Source organism: Dromaius novaehollandiae, chromosome 5, assembly GCF_036370855.1.
Source record: "Dromaius novaehollandiae isolate bDroNov1 chromosome 5, bDroNov1.hap1, whole genome shotgun sequence".
Taxonomy (NCBI): Eukaryota; Metazoa; Chordata; class Aves; order Casuariiformes; family Dromaiidae; genus Dromaius; species Dromaius novaehollandiae.
The window spans coordinates 14,014,196-14,032,548 of NC_088102.1; the positions used below are offsets into that span (position 1 = coordinate 14,014,196).

Genomic DNA, 18,353 nt, shown 5'->3' on the forward strand with positions numbered 1-18,353 from the left:
CAGCTCTAAAAACCTGTAGGTGAGCTTTTCACATTCTCCAGCACAGTGCATCTGGAGTGCCCATGAGGAACGGGGCAGCCAGGCCCACAAGAGACAAAGGCAAATGCAGGAGCCTCCAAAACTGATCCACTGATCACTCATGCTTTATTCAACACAGAATTCACTGAACCAGGGCAGCACAAGCAAAGGTGTAATGAAATAATACACCTCTCAGCGTTATGGTCCTTCACTCAGAATCCTGTTGGAGAGAAACAATTCATCTCAGATAATGCAGTAATAATTCCCTTTGCAGACCTAGGAGCCACCGTGACCTGCAATGTCACACCCTGTCCTTTTCAGCAGTAGCTTGCCATGACAGCATCACAGGTAGAAGGAACAGTAGGAAGCAGAGGTGTGAGGTTATCAGTATTTAGCTTGATATAGGGACAACTTCCTCTAGAAGTGGAAACATGCTATTTTGTGATGAAATTTCAGCTAGAAAAATAAGTTACTGAAATGAATTCTTCACACTGTGAACAATTCTTAGCAGTACATAGCTAGTGTTTATAACATCTTGAGGTACCAATATATTAGGCAGGAAGTAAGGCTAACTACTAATCACAAACCCCTTGGGGATCTGCACTTATGTAGGTTGGCTGTGTACGGTTATACAGTCACTTTAAACATTAATTACTGCTGACTACAATGTTTTAAATACAGGGGTTTTTGGATTTGGTTCCTTATCATGTCTGTAAAAAAATGACTGAAAAATTAGTTTAAAGTAAGTTACAAGTTTACCTATGCTATTTTGACTTTTAGCACTATGCTATCTTTGGCACATGTATTTAAATGGAGCACATGCTTTCCATGTCTCAGGCCTTGCAGATCCATCGTGGCTGGCACACAGAAGTGTGACTACTGAGAAAACTGTTCCTTCAAGTCAGATTTAATCCATAATAAGGCTAGATGTGTGAATGAAAGACACCTGCCATTTCCACTGCAATTCCAGTACAAATTCACAGGGTAGCTCTTTCTATGCTTCCATTTAATCCTGCCTGAACTAAAGGTTATAACATTCAACCTTTCAAGTGAGAGTCATCAACTTTGGCATAAGAGACGTCCAGACTTATTTTCTCTCTCTGTCACGCACACAGAGACAGACCAGATTCTCAGTCTTTCTTACATTGAAGAGTATCTTACTCCACATGGAGTGACAGTTAAGGTGATAGATATTGTTCAATAAGAGCTTTTTCATTTTTAATTATCTTCCTAAAAATTTAAGTGACAATTCAGAAACTCCATAAATCAATATTCTTAGACCTAAGCTTTCAAGATCTACGATCTGCTAAACTGTTTTTTATAAAAATATACATAAAACAGGTCACATCACCACAAACTGCCAGACTCACAGAATTAGTGCCAGAAGGAGGCTGGCTTGGGGTTCTTCTAGATTAGGAGACATCCATACAATTCCCCAACTGAGGTTTACATTAGTTTAGTAGCACTAATACTGGTACTTCTATTAATCATCCAGGGATCTCTGATGGAAGTGATCCGAGTCTCACAAGGAACCTTCAAAATAGCATCTTTATTTCCTTGTTTTGGAGTGGATGAAAGAAAGTGATATTTTGTACACCGTGCTGGTAGTAAGTCAGCAGCCTGATCTAAGTCTCCTGAATTCTCAGACTTGGATTTTTCTCAAGCACATTTGAGTGGTACATCAGTGGTAAGGAAGGACTATCACTCGCTCTTAAGGGAATGTCAGAAGCATGTGCAGCCCTTTCTGTGGTAGTTAAGAAGGTATTCACATTTTCACTAAAGGGCCCACTAGATCATGCTGCCTTCCTTGTACTTGGTATAAATATAGCCCTCTTCATATGCTAATGAACATACTGCAATTTCCTGCCATCCCCACCTTGTCCTTGTTCCTGCTCTCAGCCTGTATCAACATTGATTTTACCATAGTTACTTGAATACAAGGAGGGGAGTTTTTCCAGAAAGTTACCCTACAAACATGCTTTACTTTCTACATATGTCTTGCCTTTACATTACCAGCTGATGTACTGGGAGCCACTGCCTCACAGAGGTGCGATACCATGGGACAGCAGTCAGATAGTACAAGACAGCAGCTCCAGCATCTGCTCAGCAGGGCCTGTAGGCTCTCAGCCTATGCCAAGAATTGAAACCCCCAGCCAAGGGTACAGGAAAAGAGATGGCACAGGGCAAGCTCGGAAGAAATGAAGCATAGGGAAGTGCTGGTGTGAAAGAGTCACGAGCGTGGAATCCATAGAGGTTATGGTAGAAGAGTCACCTAGATAGGCAAATGTTCAAACAGGTAAAGGAGGTGTTCATTTTTCTCTGTTTTTCAAGATGGTTTTATCTCCCAGGAAGTTCCAGCAGCAATGACAGCCTTGCAGTACTTTTTTTTAGCACATCTGGTTTGTTCATGCTACCATCCAGGGTGTGATCGTAGCAAGACATAACCACACTCCTTTCTTTCCCAGAGACTATACGGGGCTTTAAGTGTAGTGTTTGTCAACCAGAGCAACGGACATATAAGGATATACCCATACCCTCTAGGGAACAGTAGCCCTGGAACTAGGACCGTTTGGGTCACAGAGCCATGCTGCTCTACTTATGCTAGCAACTCTGGGAATTTTGTTAATCCAGCCAGGGTACCATGACCTGTAGGTCTGTGTAGCTCATCCCACTTCATTTTCACTGCTACTGTTACTCGTGCTAATCAGTCAAATTGACAGTAATGTCACCTCCCCAGCCCCACCCCAGCTGAAGTAGTGCTATGTTGTCCTGCATCCCTGTGCACAGCAACCCTAAGCCGCTGTTCTGTCTCACCTTCTTCTTTGTTCTAACCACCCGCCTCAGCCATTGTCCCTTAAACCTCCTCTCCACAGAGACCCTGGAGCCAAAAACAAGGTTTTGTGGTTTGCAGCATGCAGTCGGGAGTCACACTGCCCTTCCAAAGGGGGAGGCTGAGCAGTGTTGCATCCCACTGCCCCAAAATAAATCCTGCTGCTTGGAAGACTGAGCTAAACGGTAGTGATACTGGTATGGAAGGAATCATCTCCAATCACCTGCTGTAACAAGTATGGAATCATAATATCTTTTACCTCTAGGTAAATATCCAGTCAAGCATAAGCATCCAGCAAAGAAGAAACATGACAGGAACAGAGGGCAGAATAGAGTCGGGTTGAATGAAACCAGGTATAGCAGTTGGAAGTGGCCTGCAGGGACAAGTGGGAGCCAAGCAAACATCTGAAGAGATTGAAGAAGTAGGTAGGAGGAGATGAGCCATGCCATCAAACTGAGAGCTGCAGTGAGTCATGGGGAAGAGGCTGGACCTAGGTGATACCAGGCTTACACATAATGCTCTGCCTACCCTTTTCTTGCAAGGCAAAGGGCATTGCTGAGCAATACAATGAGCTACTCAGGAGGAGGGGAGAGGGGAAAAAAAAAAAGTGGGCATTTTGCAAAAATATTTTAAAAAAAGAAAATACCGTTATTTAAAGTGGTTGTGACTAGTTCAGAACTTAGTAACACAGAGAGTAGAGTTTCCAGAACAGATCTCCTCGCAAAAGATACAATAATCCTGGATGGTCAGAAAAATCAGAATTGGGAAAATCTGATGCTCTCCGCATCCTCTATATTGCTAATAGCACCTAGACTTCAGTTTATGTAAGCGTTCTGACCAAAGCTGTCTGGGAAGTGCACTGAACAATGAAAGCAGAGACAAAGCTAACAGTGGCAGCAACTGCAGCTGTAACAAAACAATCTTATAAGTTTAAGAGCATAAAAGCTTCCAAGCTGCAAACCCTAGATGGTTCAAGGGCAGTATAGTTTGTGAACCATGCTCAAGTGTGCTTTGTGCTAAAATCTAGTATAGTTTGAATGCTTGCTGGTGCTACAGCACACAGACTGATGAAAGGAAGGAGATAACTTGCCTGCAGCACTTTATTACAGCCTTTCGCAATTGCCAGCTCCACTGCTTCTGGCAAGGCTTAGGCAATTTAATTTACCAATCAATTTTTGATTTACACACTTCGGAATGCATTCAATTAAAAGCTATGTACCTCCAGATTTGATTCAACTTTCTTAAAAATAAAGTGTTTGAAATATATCAAAACTATTAAGTTTTTCACATTTTAAAAAAGGGGGGGGGGACAACAACTGAATTGCTTTAACATTTTGGTTATGGACCAGAGCTACCTTAGCATGAAGCACACTGTGCTGAAAACACAGGCACTAGTTAGTGAGCAATAATCACACTTTCTAAAATTCATGGAAGTGAGGGCTGTATCATTTACAGAGCCCTTGAGAAGGACAGCAGAATCATACCTGTCCGTAGGTCCTTGCAAGAAGATTTCTTGCATGTGTTTGACCATTCTACTGTTAATGAGAACCGCACAATTCTTGTTATTCAGCTTTTCAAGGATTAACAGAATCTGGGAGCCTTCCAACTCACTGAACAATGCACAGAGTCACTGCTCATTAATTGAGTTCTAGTATGGCCACCATATTGCATGAATGTATACTAGGTGTGAATTCAAGCATGAATTTCTTCACACATGCATTTGTGAAGCTCTTAGAAAAGCAGAGAAAGCTACTTCTTCCTGAACTTGCCCAGCTGTTGCTGTGTCAGCAGAACTGTAACCAAGAGGCTGTGTGTCAGAACACACAAATACCTTGTGTAGACAACCTACATCTATGATGGCAAATAGTATTAGGAAGAAATATTGTGGCATGGGGGAACAGAGCAGTAGCTGAGTGGTCTACATAATGTACTAGAACATCAGGAATGCTGAAATAGTACTTAGGCTAAGCAGAGCCAAAACCAAGTTTTGGCTACCACATTTTTTTTTTTCTTTTGGATTCATTTTTGTTTGTTTTTGAAAAGAGAGCAGCTTGAAGCTTTTTCTGGAAGCCAATGAGCTCTTCTGGGGGTCTCTGCTATGTGACAAAGAGACCATCATGTCCACAAAAAGCTCCTGTGACTTAACAGTTCCAAAGTGCTGCTCTCAGTTTGAGGAGACCAAAGTTTGGTATCCACATCGAGGCAAAGGGGCTCAACTTTGAAGTTTCCATACAAATTAGGTCAAACAGATGAGCTGACTTTATGTTTCAATTAGCTTTAATTGCCATTTGGACAAGAGGATTGGTTTAAGGAGCTGATCTATCTTTAAGGCCTTCCAAGAGCTGTATTGGAGTTCCCAGCAGTGAATGACAACTTAGTCTCCCCTCACAGGAGCTCCTACTTACAACAGACAGTTTGAAGAGCCAAGCAGTCAGCACTCTCCTGTTCTATGCATTTCTGTTCAAGAAGTGTAAAATCTTTATGCTGCCATTTAGATTTGGGACACCAGCTTACTCAAAGTAGCGCACAAACATGATTTTCAATGCTTTTCCTGCATACAATAGTCTACAGGTCAAAAAAGTCTATATATCTGTATAATTGGCCTTATTGCCTTGCATAAGATGACGTCCTACAGGTGCTTGAAACAATATTTAAGTAACACCAAATGCATGACAAATGACTTTGCACCTGCATATTTAACTACGTTTGTAAGTGCCAGCTCATCTACCCTTTGAGATATTATTTCGTCTTGGTGTTAATTCTCTCTCTCCCTATTCTGTAACAAGGAAGTAGTATTTCCAGGGAGCTTGATCAGAAAAAGTCCAGACTGACATATACCAAATATATTTCAAGATTTAATACAGATCCTTGAGTGGCCAAATATGAATGCTTTGCAGCCCTACCCAGTTATTCTTACCAGCTCAACAGGGAATCAGTAATAAAGTATATTCACAGACTGAGGCACATTGTTCTTGACCAGAGAAGTGCTGTTTTCTGTAGGGAAACATAGATTTTAGACTGCATGCTCCAGCACTGGAACAGTTCTATTTGAACTCAAAAAAAATTGTATGCTTAGATTTGACTTTCAGCTTGTGAATAGCTGATGATGCTTTTATTTGTATTTGCATTTTGATTTAAATTGATGTGAGACCAACAATTAAAATGTGAAAGATCAAGTGAGAGTCAAAGACTCCAAAAGCAGAATAAAAATGAGAAACCCAGCAAACTAGCCCAAAGCAAAGCAAGTAGAGTGGAGAAAGCCAGGACAGCAGTGATATTTAAGTAAATTACTTGGAGAGCAATACCACAGCTCAACGCAAAGGAAAATGTGGTCATCTCAGTCAGATGAGGAAAATCCCAGCAAAAAGTCTTTATACAAAAGCAGCTATCAGTCCTATAGCCTTCCAGTGCTGTATTTGTAGCCTCTTGTTGCCCTTTGGCAGGTCCTAGCTAAAAAAAAGTACATACCTGGCCTAACATTTTTGTCCAGAACTGTACAACAGCTGGTCTTAGTACCCCATTCTGCCATCTTCTTACAGCCTTGCACACACAGTGCCAGGCAGATCCACATGGGGAAGCACTTCTTTTCTCAGCCCACATCAGCAGCATGGCCCTCCCAACTCTCAGCCTCTGCACAGCAGTGCCACTTTAATTCTGCCCCCTCATAGGCCTTCAGTAAGAGCAAACTCTTCTCTGCTTAGCCCTGTCCTCACTGTACCAATACCACCAAGGGGACTGAGCACAGAGGGCAGGGCTCCTGAAAGTGTAGAGGGAAGATTTTCATGCCATGCTTTGAAAATGTGACCTGGGATAGCCCAGCTGATGGCCATCTTTGCTATGGAGCAGCTAGATATCTCATGGGCTTGCAGGCAAGGTAGAAAGTCCCAATCATTCCTATGTGCTTCTATCTTCCCAGTTGAGGAAGAGAGCAAAGTAATATCCTTGCCCTGCAGCTGGGAGGAAGAGTTAGAAGTGCTGAAATTGCTGCAACAAAGGTCAGAGGCCCTTCGCTAAAGTGACATTCCCAATTGCATGTTTTCATGATGCTCTGGTCCCGTATTATTCCTTCATAAGCTGCAGCCGTTTTGTGGCTTCTCTTTATATAGAGGAGTTTATGTATATAAACTCTCACTACTGGAGGAAACAAGAAAGCTTCAGCCCTTTTATGAGATGCACAGTCCTCCCCAATCCCAATCACATGGGATGGAGCAGCCAAATTCAGGAGTCTTGGCTTTTCCATGTGGTCAGGTTACTAGCCCCCTGCATAATTTAGGTGGTAGCTCTGGCAACCAAGCATACAGACAGGAGAGAGAGGAAATGAGTCATAGATAGAAAAGACTGACAAGTGTTTTAGGGCCAAATTCAGCTGAACTAAACTGTTTGGTAACTGCAAGCAAAGCCTCCCCACCCCCCTCCACGCACGCACGCACACTCTTCCTCCTTCTCTGGCTCTACAGAAGTCAGAAACCAGAAGTTCTATCTGAGAAATTAAAAGTGTATGAAATTATAGCACTGAACGGGGATTCTGCTAACAAATGTTACTTTACTGGGGTAAAGTTGTCATGTCTACTGCACACAATGCAAATAGTTCTGGATAGCAGGCACATCCTGATAACAGGAACTTTTTTTCCTCCACCTTGACAAGGCTGCTGATGCAGATTTTTACAGTAACTGTAGGCACCACTTGCTTTCCTTTAACTGTGTTATGCTTTCTAATTTGACAACGCCTCAGTAGATTCAGCTACTAGAACTGACAGATTTCACACGCTGGGAGCTTCTGCAAGTTTTTCTTTACAAATCAGGACTGAATATCATCTAAATGTAAAAGAGAAACCCTCTTAGAGACATGTCCCCTTAATTCCAGCATATAGTGCACTTGGGGCCATTTGAGAGAAGCAATATAAATCTAGCCCTTGGTGTTTTGTTTGTTTTGAAGGACATACATTCTAGTCTAAAAGCATTTTCTTACACAGTGAAATCACTCCCATGATCCAGAACAATTTTTGTTATAGCCTAACACCACATAGCAAACAAATGACAACAGCTACAGCTTGGATTCAAGGAACATGGAAGGCTTCAGTTGCAGTTTTGATAGTAAAATTTAATTCATGCTTTATGGGTAATACTATGTGGACAGGACTGCTCTACTGAGAGTTGGCACTTGCTTTGCATTCCCATCTCCATCCCCTGAGGAAATCTTCAAATCCTATTGCGCAGTAAAAACAAAGTTTACCAGAAATTTCATTTTAAGGTTTCTAACAGCACTGAAATACTAATTATCATGGCAAGCAGAGCAGACAGTTCTGATTAAATTGCCAGACAGGATTTATAGACTGTCCCATCTCCTTATTCATCATTTCTATATACACATTATTGGGAAGGCATCTCAAGATATAAATAGACATAGATACTGTTGCATGCTGAATTCAAAACAACTGAATGAATCCATTACTGCATCCTTGGAGGACTCCAGTTTTTCCCAGAACTACAACTCCATTTTGAGTGTTATCTACCTCATTATGCCTAGATTAGTTACATTATGTTTTTGGCTTGCACAGACCACACAAACTGAAAACAGCTAACTACACTTTTGCAGAGAGCTTAACGGAAGTGAAAAGGGACTCTAGATAACATTCTTTCATCTAAAAGACAATGTTGCTATTTATACATTTTTCATCTTCACATGAAAAACCAAGGTTTCACATGATATTCCTGTCATTCATATCTAGAATGTTGCCTGCTACAAGTTTGTGATGATTGGAACCCTTGCTGGAGTACACCTACAACACAGATTAATGGCACAAAGCTACTAAGCTATTTAAGGCTTTCCAAACCCATCTAGAACATGTTTCATCATCTTTTTACTATGAGCCACTGAACTGGAAATTAGTTAATTACAAGTTTTACAGTGGCAGGAAACATTCTTATTACCAGCAGAATCAGAAAGAAAAAAACCCCATTGTTCTCCTTTTACTAGTGGAAGCTCTTTTTTCAAAAAGGTGATAGTTTTCTAACATTTTCTATTCTTACCCTGACTGTTTTCTTCAGGGTTAGAATTTAGGGCCATGCTCCAACCTGCTGAACTTAGGGGTGATTATGCACTGGAAAGAGGAAGTTTAACAGGCCAGACATTCTATGGCTGCTTGAAATCTGGGTGGTAGAAGAGCTGACATTACTGAGTCAAAAACATGGAGCAAAGTCTGTTGCTCAGAAGGATCCAATAGTCTTGCCATAAGGACACTGGTAACCAGTAAGCCGGAGCTATTAGGATTCTCTCTGAAGCACTGCCAGGGTTCAGAGAGGGTTTTGGGGTGGTTTTTTTTGTTTGTTAAAAAAAAAAAAGTTCCCTGTGTAAGTCACAAAACTTCTGTCTCCTCAGGGGAACGCTTACCACCCTTGCTAGAGTAATGAAGAGTTTCAGTTAGAAGCCGGCAATCTTTCATTGGCAGTGTGCCAGACTGTATTTTTTGTTCCTAAATTAGAGCTTAAACATGTTGGTAGACAACATCAAGGAGCTGGGAGCCACTGCTTCTTGCAGATGCTTCTCTCAAGATGCTGTGGATCCCAATCTCAGCCCTGCGCTGACCCTGTCAGACTTGCTGAAACTCACCAGTGTCTGCAAACCACTGGGAGCCCCTTAGAAAGAAAGTTTTATAAGTGTGCAGAGTACTGCTGTCCCCCCACTCCCACCCCACTCACCCATTCTGCATCATCCAACATTTTAACATACTGCCATATTAAGCACCAAAAGTCTAATCTTCAAGCATGACTTTGAATTTGTATTTACAAGAGTAGAGGTGCAGCGGCATATGGACCACCAGCTAGTGAGAATTGGGAATGGTACTTTGTGGAGTTTGAGTCACAAAGTGAAATTAAAAATAAATAAATAAATAAACCCCACTTCTGTACAGTCAAAAAGTCAGAGAGAGAAGCTTGGTTTCTTGAAATTGGAGTTGCTTGAAAGGACAACTGCAGCCAGGCCAGTACCCTGAAAGCACAGGACCCAGAGGCATTAAATGAAACATAAGCTATTTTGTTTAATATAACAGGTAATATGAAACCAAGATGTTTCCTGCAAAGACTGTGAGAACTAGCACTGCAGAGGGAGTGATGGGAGAGAGCAAGAGGAGAGATGACAGTCTGTTCCTTTTAAACAGGAAGAATAAAAATCGCTTTGAGATTGAGGGTAGCACTGAGGGAAGTGTCTTTTTATAGAGGTTGCAACTACCTACCCTCAAATTCATTTTGCCCTGTCTCCTGCCTTCTTCCCTCCCTCACCCTAGATTTGTCTCTTTTCCTCAGGCTCCTGTCACCCTTCCACCTCCTGGAGGGATTCTCCTAGTGCTGCAATCAGCAACTTCACCCCTTCTCCTCCACAAATGAGGATTTAGGTCTACTAAATATCTGCAGCAGACATCCCCCACCTCAGCAGTTTCTGGGGAGATTAACAACTTCTTTAAGCTACCAAAGCTTGAATGTCCTCTCAGGAAGTAGTTCATGTTTCCTCATCCTGATTTCTATCATCAGACTGATGTTCTTCACCATTGTTACTCCAGTAACTCTTGAGATCTGCCTGCTTAAGCTCAGGCAACTGTAACAAAGATTAACTATCATCACACTTAAAAGACTGAGGTTCACTATTCTCTTTACTCATCCATTTCACCAGCCTTCCCACTGTTTGCCTAAAAGGGCAGAGGGGAGAAATACAGATTTTATAGGACAGTTCTTTGGCCCTTCAATTATGCAGTGCTGCCAAACATCTGCTCTCCCATCACCTGCACTCTTTCCCAGTCCTGCAAGTCCAAGAATAGCTCCTGTGGCCTTCTCAGAGACTCAAGAAGAGGGAGTCTCCTACAGCCCCATCTATGCAGCTGCTAAACAGAAGCTGTCTTTCAGTAACAGGGACTTTTCTAGGAGAAAACAGTAAACATTGAAGAAGAGGGAAAAAAAAGATTTGGCAGGGGGAAAAGATTCATAGATAAACATTTTTTGTGGTAGGGAAGATACAGAAGGAAAGGTCTGTTCCTTCAAAAAATAGAATATTGTCTGGGGACTATTAAATAACAATATAACTAATTACCAAGATAATTATCTCATGCTGGAGCACCAAACAGCTGAAATACAGAAGCTGCTGAGAGCACTTTAACTATAGCAAATTACTGAAATGCTTCTCATGGTTTATGCTGTTGAATTAGGGCACTAAAAGAAGTGTGCTACATTATTTCTCTATTGACTTTTCCACATGTGATTAGATTCATAAATATGAATCAGACAGGAAGGTCAGGTAACTAATGGTTGTAGAGCTTTGTCAGCTGTACAGCATTATTTGCACTGTAAAGGTGGGTACATCGTTTACCTGAATAACGAGAGTGAGGCAAGTAATCAACAAAATACTTTAATATCCATCAGAAAAAAAAATACTACCTCAACAAAAGAAAATGTATAAAAAGTGAATGGGAAAGACAACGACAAAGCATAGCTGTTCATGCTGTATTGGAGTTGTAGAGGAAATGTTAAGCATGCCTTTTTTGTCTACCATTCATTGAACAAAGAGTGGAAGTACAGCAGAGATAAATCTGAGATCATTAGTTTCTGCCTCTGCATTGTGTAGGTTTGTTTGGCCAACACAAGAATATTTGTACTTCTAGATACTAACCGAGTCTCAAAAAATCCTCCGTGGCTCCTGCAAGTATTGTTCCTTTAACGGTGAGACTGAGAATGGTTAAGTGACTTCTCCAAGATCATTGAGGGACTTCTGTAAAAGCCAGGACAGTTCATGCAAGTTATCTGCATTAAGAAAGAATGAGCAAATAATTGGAGTAAGAGGAAAAGAATTCTTGCAACCTCCAGGAGCAGAATAATTTTTTCTAAAATGAGTATTTTCACCCAACCAGGAAGCAGGACCAAGTTCCAAAGCAGAACATCCCCCAGGCCAAGTCAAAATGCTCATGGCTCTCATATCTCCTACGAGCACAACATGCCTTTTCCCCATCTCACAAATCATTTCAGAGATCATTTGTGACAGTGTTCTTCTCCCTATCACCATTTCTTCTCAACAGCATGGTAGCACAACTGCTTAGAAGGAAAAATCGAGGTACACATACTTGCCCTTAACTCCATCCCTGAATATAAATAATCCTGACAAGATCAATGGAACTTATTGCACATGTATATGCTTGTGACATAACTTAGGGATACTGGATAAGCTTCATCACATACATTTTTGCGGGCAAGGTAGTTAAGAGTGATGTTCATCACCAGTATAAACAGGCAAAATCACATTTAAATCAAAATAGTTACTGCAGTTTATATAGTGATCAACAGGATACCCTCCCTATAACACAAGTAATGCCTTTGATTTATTCTGTGGTTTTCCTTTGCATTAAAAAAGGTCAGACAATAAGGAATAGAAAATATAATCTGATATGAAGGCAATTAACATAACTCCTGCCTAGATATTGTGCCCTGTCTGTCCCATCCCTCCCCTCCCCCCTGCCCTCTTACAGATATCTACCTTTTAGGTATAGCTTTAGGGAGATGAGCCCAACCCTTTTCTGTGTCCTCTTTCATTTACCATAATCGCTGTTGCGTAACATCACAGCGCTGAGGCTTTTGCCTTATCCTTCTCCCCATTTTGTGCAGGCAGCAGCAGGAGAGTTTCTTTTCTATTTATTCCTTAATACCTTCAGTGATGTCAGAACATTAGAGTTGCCCATTATCTAAAAGTTTCTTTGCAAATTCACATTAAATGAAAACGTAACTTTTCAGTCATTACTGCACTGAAAGAAGTTGTGGCTAAAGGAGGAGATGGATGGTTCTGAACCTATCCATTACATTTAAAAGCAAATTATCAGTGATAGAAGCTAGGTAAAACAGGCAGCAGGAGAAATCAAAAGGCAGATTGAGACATCAATCAATGAGACTTTCATATCCTTTTCTTCTTGTATGGACCACTAGCAGAGGCATTTAGCAGGGTGTAATAGAGCAGAAAAATTCTTCTGAAGGGAAAACCTGAGGCATTTTGTTTGTTGATAGCAGTGCATGCTTCACCCATGCTGGAGGGCAGGAACACAGCAGCTGGTGTTGCAGAACACTGTAGGGTAGCACACAGGGACTTCTCCCTGCAGGTTGGAGGGCTTAAGGTTAAAGAGACTGAGCAGGCTCTTTAGTAAAAGGGAACTCATACCTGAGCTAGAAATAGCCTTGCAGGAATATCCTAGAAACATGCACATTTAAGGAATTGACTAGTTTTGTGTTGTGGTCGTTTGTGCGAGGTAGATGCCTCAAACATCTCAGACAGGATTAAACATTGGAATGACTGTACAGATCTGACCTTTAACATTTCCAGGCCTCCGTTCTCATCTGTAAATTGGAGATGATAGAGAGCACTTCCTCAGCCTAGAAGGACAATGTGAATTAACTATGTAGAAAATTGAAGCATCTACATATAGTGGCTATTTAATTCAAACATAGTAGGTGCAGGTAGGACATAGGAATTGATAGATTAGAAGTACTACACCAAAGAAAGACTCAGAGCTGCAGAACAGTCATTGTATAATGAGTTAATATTTGCTATTCAAAGCTACGTCATTAAGTGTTGGTGATTTACTTTAGTGTTCATTACAGTAGTTTGTGTAGTTAAGTTTTTTTCTTGAAGCAAAGTAAATGCATAAAAGACATGCATATTACTTAGAGATTAAAAAAAAACCCCAATCTTCTATCCCTATTCTCAGAAGTATTGTTTGGACTTCTGCATCATTTACAGCATTCTTGATACGGGTCTCCCATATTTAGGTGCTCTGATTGTTTAAAGGACTCTCCAGCTGGGTAGCAAGACTATTTGAGTGCTAATACTGAGTGATTGTAAAGAATGGGACATCAGTTCCCATTTTAGAACATAAATCTTGGCAAGTTTGAATGGAGCATATTCAAATGGGAACAAATGGACATTTTAAGCATGTAATTTAAAACAAAATATTCAGCATTTACATGAATAAGCTCAGCAACCGCAATTCCCCTAGCTCAGTGTTTAAGAGCCTATGGGTGACAGTTCAAGCCCATAGCTGTTGCTGCACATGGAAGACCAACCTGCTAGAGCACCTAGCACCACAGTCAGCAATGGGAACCCCACACTCCAGATCCCTTTTTATGGTTCCAGCCTTCTACTCTGCTTTCTAAGGCACTTGCTTTCCCTTCCCACATCTCTAGCTCCCAGATACCCCTAGCTTCTTGCTGTTCCTGAGAAGGAAGTTATCCCAGACTTGCATCTATTCAGCATCAGGCTTGGGTACCTCCTCAGCATATGCATATGCATCTATACACATCCATTTCAAACTGCCACTGGACTTTTTCTAAAATACGCTTTCAAGAATTCTTTCTAAATATACTGCTAAGCCAGAGCTGCTTGCACACTGCAGTGCTAGCAGTAAGCTTTATCTTTCTGACTGAGAGGAAGGAAAAAAGAAAGTCTGTTGGGGGTTGGAGGAAGCAATTTGTGGATGAGGCTGCTTTTCTCATAAGTGAGCACCTTGTCTGCTTGTGGCATTTTGCTCTAGGAGAGAAGGTGTCATGCATCCAATGAAGATGATATTGGAGGGGGCAAGATTGGAATAAGAAGGAATATATGCTGCAGCTGCGCTGAGAGGAGTTAGCTAAAAAGCACAACTGGAAGAAATATGGTATCCTTGACCATTCCTGTAGTCATACCAGTACATACCATAAGAACATAAGAACAGCATGACTGGATCTTTTACTGAACACTGCAATTGGGCCTCCTCCTTAATCCTGTATTTCTGTTTATTCTCAATACAGTGAGGGAATTTGACCAACCCTACTTTTTTAGGTCAATATAAACCTTTCACTGCACGGTAAACAGTCTTTTAAAGGCACTGAAAGAGTCAGGGATTTTTTTCCCTTTGATCACATTCTAGAAGCACTCCCATCAGCATTATGCCATGCAGGCATTTCCCCTCTTCAAAGTCAAAAAGGGCAAGCAGCTCCTCAATGACCTAGTGAGCACTGCAGACGAGAGCTCTACCTCTATCACACCATGGGAGCACTGGGATCCTATGACAGGAAATCCGCTGCCAGACCCTCAGTGGAGAAGAGGAGTAGAGGACCACAAGCCTAGCATAAACTATTCAGATAGTCAAAAGAGAAAGAACAGCAAGGCACAAGCTAAAGACCAGATATGTTGTTCTAGAAGATCAGGTCTGCTCATAGGTTGGTCATGAAGGGTTACGAAGAATTGCAGTTTGAGAAAACTTTCCACCAGAAGTTAAAAAGGAATCTTGAAAGTCTGACATCATCCAATACATTCAGTGCTTTGCTGTCAAATCCTTCCCTGCCCCACCCTGTTAGGAGTATCACTAGTGAAGATTGATATTGGAACATTTTGTGGGGCCGCTGGTTTTCAACAGGGAAGAGGGAGGGTAATGTAGGCTGCCTAGAGAGACTGTAAAATCTCTATTCCTAGAAATATTCAAAATTCAGCTAGACAAACATCCTGATCTGACTCGACCTACTTTGAGCAAGAGGTTAGATTAGATGACTAGACTAGTCTCTTCCGGCCTAATTTATTCTGTGATTCTTTGAACCACTAATTCAAGTCTGTTATACACTGGAATTCTCACTGCAGTCCTGGAGTTTGAAGGGCAAGGTCTGTATGAACTACACATGTGTTTCACTTTGGTAGTTTTTAATTTTACATGATTCAATTTAGCAACATAAGTATTTACTCTTTTTCCCCTACTAAAAGAGGCCATCCAGCAGAGTAATTTCTGATAAACATCAAGCTGAATCAGAGTTGCAAAAACACATAATTATATTTCATTAAAAAAAAACAAAAACAAAAAACACATTTACCAAAAAGAAATAAAGTGCTTCTATCCAGAAGTGACTGTGGCAAGTTCTGTTTTCCTTCAGACAGTTTAAGTGGTGGGCAGTCTTAGGCAGACAGGAACACACATTGTTACTTTTCACATATAGATATATTCATGATATTTGTACTTGTACACAGTTAGGTGACTGATTTTATGTCTGTGCATACTAGTACTAGATTTCTGTGTATCCTTATGCTCAGGTGTGAATTATGATGAGCCATTTGATGAAGTTCTATCTGATCATTGTAAAGATGAGGAACAAAAAGATCTGACATTGGCAACATAACTCCAGTCCTATTGAAGTCAATAGGAGAGTATACCTAAAAGCCAGAGTATGAACCTGATAAGTAAATACCAAAACAACTATAGAAAAAAGTGTTGTTCACTCAGGGGATCAAGATATGGATTGCTTGACAAGAACAATCATTTAAAGTTAGAACACAATTGAATGCAGTCTGTTTGGATATATTCTGGCAAGTCTCATAACACTTGTGTTGCACTCCTCACAGAGCATCATGGTAACTGAAGGGACTAACAGGGTTAGCAAACCATTTTTGGCCAGTTTGCTGCCACCCTCCCACCTCACCCCCACGTTATTCAGAGCTGCCTCAAAGCAAAAAGCAGTAGGAAGTACTGATGAATGCTTCAGGCAGCACCCTTTCATAGAAGGGGGTCTCAGACGAGTTCTTCCTTCACTCTTATATACAGTCTGTCTTATGCTAACTAAAGTACAGGGTGATAAGTTTAGAAATATTTAAAAAGTTCTTATGAATCTTTTGTTGATCTAATACCTCTCTCTAAAGGAAAACTGTCAAGAGGGTGCCCCCACAGCTGAAGCCCTAGGAAAGAAGGTACTTCAAGGTACTAGATGGGTTATGGGGTCAGCATTTGAATCTGAGGGCCATTTTCTCAGAACTCCCTGTCTGTGGATTAGATCTAATGGGCTTTAGAGAACATAGCAGGGAACAGAGTTGACAAAGGATGTCTGGGACAGGGACAGACTTAGATCCTCAGCAAGGAGGCTCCAGACAGATGGTTCTGAGAGCACCCCACCTCTCAGTCCCTCTGTGCCAACCTGAGGATGGGAAATAGTCACAACAAGTGCCTAGCAAGCTTCTTGAAGTCACAAGTTCGCCTTGCTCCTGCTTACCATAGGGCCTTACTAGAACCTCCCTGTCCTATCCCTGACACCATCATCTCTCCCAGTGTGTTCCCAGCAAGTTCCCCAGTCCCTAAGCACTCTCACTTCCTCAGGATACACTTACACAGAAGAAGCAGCTCAATTTGAGACCAAATACCCAAGTGGTTTTCTAGTTCCAGTTGAGCTGTACAATTAGTCCATTGTTGCTGGGCATGGTCATCATGTTACTGTTCCCAAAGAAACAGGTAATCCAGCCCCAAATTTCTATGAACACGCACAAGCCCCTTCTCAGGGGCTAAAGGGAATAGACTCCCACAAGTCTCTTGTATAGAGCAAATCAGCATGTGCATCTCAGCCCAGTACGCCCCACTAAGTATTCTCTGAAATGGCAGTTCATACTGAGTTGTCTGGAACAATTTTTAGTGAACATAATTACTTAACAGGAAGCACAGAACATCAGTTAATCTTAGTATGAAACTCAATTTTAACTTAGTTGTAGTACTTCAAAATAATGTGGTTACACTTTGATTAACTTTTGCCCTCTTTCATTTACAGAAGTGGATATTCTGTGTTTTGCTGCAATTAGTTAATTATATATCAAACACTTCTGAGCACCAAATCTGAAAGTCCAAATGTTACAGCAATATATAGGTTGTAATATATAGATTAGCTACAGCTCAGAACTAGGGATGAAATTAATTGGTGTGACATTTCATTGTATGAAATTGTTTGTCGCTTGGAACATAATAGCAATACTATCCTTCTTCATACTAATACAGATGCCTTTTTCCAATCACTTCTGCTAGCACTGCTAAGGCACAGCCATTACTGCTGGTAGTGGGGAAAAAAAGAGTCACGTTTTACAGCAGGGAGGTGAATGATATGGTTCCAGGTGCAGTTTTTAAGGAGCTGCTACTGCAAAATAAAAGCAAAACAAAAAACACCCTTCCAAGCTGAACAAACAGACCCAGAACAGATTATCACTAGTACATGCCCTTTCTTCAAGAATCCCTCAGAATGCTTTGCTTTTTTTCCATTGCCCAGATGCACAGACAAGAACTGTGCCAATTCAGGGCTATAAAACAGCCTGCACAAAGTGGAAAATGATTAAACATGATGAACTGAATGCACTGCCCAATCAATAGGTCTTCCAGTGTAGGGTGATCAGCATTTCCATCATTGTGCTATGTTTTATCTCTTCTCACTATAAGTTTTTCAAATGTATTTCAATTTATAAAAGAAACATGTATTTGTAAAGCAAGTAAGAGGCTTCAGTCTCTTCCTAAAAAGATCTTACAGCAACATGTATTGATTTAGTGTTGTGAGGAAGTCTTAAAAATAAAAATTGCTCTGCTCAAGCATCTGCAAAAAAGAGAAGCCTGAAATAAGTCTTTAGTTTGAATTTGGTTCCTGTTCACTCTGTGACCTCACAAAAACATTGTTTCCCAACATCTCAATTTAAAGAAAATTTTCAGTCTGAACA

The 18,353-nt window shown here is 41.0% G+C and overlaps 1 protein-coding gene across 1 annotated transcript in view; it reads left to right on the forward strand.

The window, feature by feature from the left end:
- BEGAIN (brain enriched guanylate kinase associated) overlaps positions 1 to 18,353 on the forward strand; it is a 151,429-nt gene that overhangs the window by 38,364 nt on the left and 94,712 nt on the right. The gene's annotated exons all lie outside the window — the stretch shown is intronic.